General features: G+C 31.6%; 1 pseudogene; it reads left to right on the top strand.

Annotated features, from left to right (window-relative positions):
- The first annotated feature begins 1409 nt into the window (after positions 1-1409).
- Positions 1410-1947, top strand: LOC121131414 (very long chain fatty acid elongase AAEL008004-like; annotated as a pseudogene).
- The last annotated feature ends 2594 nt before the right edge of the window (positions 1948-4541 follow it).

A 4541-nucleotide genomic window follows, 5' to 3' on the forward strand; every position in this document is an offset into this window, starting at 1 on the left:
ATAGATAGTTAAAATATGCAATGAGGAAGCAAATTTATGTCCTGATTCTAATATAAAATTATGTGTTAAACTTTAGGCTTTTGAACCAGAAGCAACTTGTACAAGCAGATCGTACAGGTTGCAATTTGTACATCTCATAACTTTATTTTGAATTTTAACAATATCCATTTTAATTATAGACTAGTAATTTCTCATTATAACTTTGCATTTCACATATATTTGTATGCACATTTACGAGTGATGGAACTATGGACCAATAAACTTTTTGAAAATACAATTGAATTTCATTTATGGCATTCAAGGCTGGTTTTACGGTGAGCGGAGCCAAGGGAAAAGATAAATGTACAGGACCTTATTTCTTAAATGTTGAACTTTGTAGTATCATGCAACCTTCCATACGAAAAGACAAAGATAAAAAAGGCCCAAAATCAATTCTTAATCAGCCAATTCTGGACCATTTCTTCCAACAATGTAACTATTATTTAATAATGAAACGGAAGTATCCACAGCTTAACAAAAGCTAATTCTAATTCAACCAATCAACGTTTAGGACACTGATTAGGGGGAAAGAAGCAAAAATATCGGCAGCTGACAACAATATACACTGTATATTTTGTGCTAGTGAGGTCACACTGTGTTTAATTTAATTTCGAATTCATTTTTTATAGAAAATAAACTTCAAATCCGTTTTTTGTAAGAAAGTAATTTCGAATCTCTATTATTTTAGGAAATAAACTGAAGAGTACCTTTTTATTGTTGAGGTGACATTTTAATGAAAAATTATATTCACTAGAATTTTGAGATTGATGACGTTTTTAAGTGAAGATATATAACAATTTCTTTTCATATAATTTTTTATCAAACAAAAAGTTTATATTCTATTTCCTTAAAAAAAATATAACCTGTCTGGCCGCTATTTTTGATAACCAAGCTTGAGGCTATGGCAAGTACTCCAAACGTCCTCTCCCTCTAAAAAGGTCCTGATTTCATTATAATTTTGATAAGCACCAGGGCCGACCAAGTTTTGGCAGGGGTGTCATCAGGATTGTATTTTCGTTTTTTTAATTTAAAGTTATTACTTTTGCACCGTGTCTGAAATCATTTTATATTATTCCTACGAAGTGATTATTTTTGTATGATAGACACAAAATTTCTTGATTGGAGTACTATAGCCCCCCTTCGGACGCTACTATTTAGGATCTCACTGATGAGCTACAAATTTGTATGTTTTGCTATTTATCCTCTGGCAGGCCCTGTTAAATCTCTCAGCTGACGGCCTACTATTAGGTCAAGCTGCCTTGATTGTGCTATTTGATTGTACAAGTGTTAAATCCATTATAAAATCCAATATTTTACACAATTTATTATGTATGAATACTACTTTATAATAACCTATAAATATTTTGCAGTATGCCAAAATGTTGACCGAAATCCAGATCCAAATGGTTCTGGAATGCTAATGCTTATGACTTGTTATTATTTTTACCTCAGCAAAATCCTGGACTTTGTCGACACGATATTCTTTGTCATACGCAAGAAAATAATCAAATCACAAATCTCCATGTGATTCATCATGCAATTATGCCTATTTACACATGGATAGCAGTTCGGTGGATTCCTGGTGGTCAGGAAACTTTTTGTTACTCTTATCAACGCCTTTTGTCACGTCCTGATGTATACCTATTACTTCCTCTCAACTCTAGGACCAAAAGTCAAGCCTTTTCTTTGGTGGAAAAAGTATCTCACGTCACTTCAAATGCTCCAATTCATACTCATAGGCATTAAATCTACTTTAGTCGTATCTGGGTAGTAAGCTGTGGTTATCCTTGGCAGTGGTCCCTAGTCACTCTGATTCTTGTTATTATGTTCTATCATTTATTCAATGAGTTTTATAAGTCTGCTTACTATGCTAACAAGGAAAAGCAAAATGGCTTAAAATCCAACTAAAAACTATATTCAAATACATAGTATGTCATAAAACCCAATTAATATATCACTATTATTCGAATATATGCTATTCTATTTTAGATATTGTTATATAGTCATTGTTAAAATGTAGAAAGTTATTTCAGTCTAGTTTATGAAATTTTAAATATACAATCTAATATTTTGAGTTCCTAGTTATTTACCAAATATTTCGAGGTAGATAGTTAGGTTTGTTCTTAAAGTTTTTTTTTAATTGGCCATTTTCTAAGCCGCTGTGGGTGGATGAAGAAAATAACATATTAAATTATCACCTTCAAGTGTATTGTCCTATCATGGAGGAATTCAAAAAGGTAAATGTCTGAACGATATCAGGATCTTTAACAAGGCCTGCTTGTCGATCAATTCATAGAACTCAACATTGAGGAAACATGAGAGGTATAGCAAGAATTATTTTATAATAAAGAACGACGGGGATATTGTATAAGTTATTAAGACAATTAGGACTTCCAGGGGATCATGAAAGTCAATGGAATGCCAAATTATGTGGAGGAGGTTATCCGTGGACTGAGGGATGAGGCTGGAGGAAATTGCATCTAATTAATCAAAGCACTACAACTTTTTCTTGCATCTACCATGAACCATTACAGTGTAATTACAAGATGAATGTAATTGCTATCATGGGGAGAAACTTTTATGTTATCAAATCCAATAATTAATATAATCAAATAAATTATAATAAACATACATAAATAGAAATAAATAGTACAAACTCTTATGATTGTCTAATCCTACATGGAAATATATTCGATCAATTATGATCGATTGAGTCGATATCCCTCTCTTCCTAGTCTAATAATATATTTTACGTTTCGAAGTTATTTTATTACTATTAAAGGTCGCAATAATTTATTATAGACTATCCGATTTGTTGTCCCCAATTTAGAGATAGAAAAAGAGAAAGTATGATGTTCGGACAAACTCATGCAATCTACCCAAGAACAACATTGAGCTAAGTCCAAAGTTCAAGGTATCATACCAAGATTTTTGGCTTAAAAAAAATTATCTGAGTTCTATCCAGTATTGTGAAATAAGGTGAAAATATATTTTATTGCTATTCAGCATCATATTTGGTAGAGCGGGCCTTCAATGTAATTACCTTGCTTTTTTTCAATCAAATGAACAAGCTTAGAATCAACGAACGTGGGGATCTACGTCTCATTTTAGTAAGTTTATGCCTAATATGGATGAACTAATATTATTATTCCTACACCAAATACGCCCATCCCATTATTTCCACTTTGGAAGAAAAACTTGTAAATTTTTGTGTTTATGGGAGTGGGTGCTAGGAGTTTGTATTGAAGCCAAGGGTTCGCTAGCCTGAAAAAGTTTGGGAAATCCCAGTTTACATTGTCAGGTAAAATTAATGATGTTACTTTGATTATCAAACAATTCAATGAAAGCAATTTGATCATTAAGGATTTCATTACAAGCAATTTGATGATTTAGTGCAGGGATGTCCAACCTGTGGATCGCAGGCCACATTGAAGCCTGTTGAATGTTTAAGTTTGACCCCATACTCATTCTCATTTCAAGTAGAACGCTCATAATATGCACAAACATTGAAAAATATTTGACAGTATCTCGTATTTTCTGATACTCTTTACAGGGTTGCCAGTTTAGCCTTTTTATGCAGTTTGGCCTTTATTTATATTGGGTATAAAATTGAAACAATAGGTGTACAATAGTAAAAATCAAATAAATAATTACATAGCCACATTTCTAAAATGAATTGACTTTCCATTCATGTTCTTCTTTTAAAATATATTTCGGTTTTGGCTTTTTATTTTAGGAGGGACAATGGGCATATCATCCTGCCCCAATATATATAGGGTAGATACTTACAATTTTGAGCAACAATTAATTTCTAAGAATTAATTTCCAAATTGATTATTTTTAAGTTTACTTTGTAATCTACAAGTATAACGAAGTGTGTGTACTGACAACTGAACATTATGGGCATTTTTGAGTACATAAGTATACTTTATTCAGTTTTATCAAAAAAGACTTATCCAAATTCAGTATAAGGATTCACTCAATTTTTAAATTTCAATATTCGAATCACAAATAAAGGAAGTAGGAATAGCAATTCGCATTTTCTTCATAAAACCCTTGTAATAACATTACCAAGATTCACAACCAATTGAAATTTATGGATATTTTACTTTTGTTTGAGATAAAGATTTTAGGTACTTGATTTTCAATATTAATAATCAGTGAACAAATTAAGGAAATATGAATGGTTGAAGAACATTTAAATGTAGTATTGCATAGACAGAAGTGATACCCAGAGTGGGGGTAGCGGAGGATTTCTAAAAAAGCAAATATATTTTAAACTTTGAGTGGAGGCAAAAGTGTAATAATAAGGAATGTACATATTTTTATAAGTCTCTTGCACGTGATTACCTTTATGTGGTATTGCATAGACAAGTGATACCCAGAGTGGGGGTCGCGAGAGGATTTCTAAAAAAGCAAATATATTTTAAACTTTGAGTGGAGTCAAAAAATTAAATAATGAGGAATGTATATATTTTTATAAGTCTCTTGCACGTTATTAC

The sequence above is a fragment of the Lepeophtheirus salmonis genome, unplaced genomic scaffold (genome assembly GCF_016086655.4).
Source record: "Lepeophtheirus salmonis unplaced genomic scaffold, UVic_Lsal_1.4 unplaced_contig_5581_pilon, whole genome shotgun sequence".
NCBI lineage: Eukaryota > Metazoa > Arthropoda > Copepoda > Siphonostomatoida > Caligidae > Lepeophtheirus > Lepeophtheirus salmonis.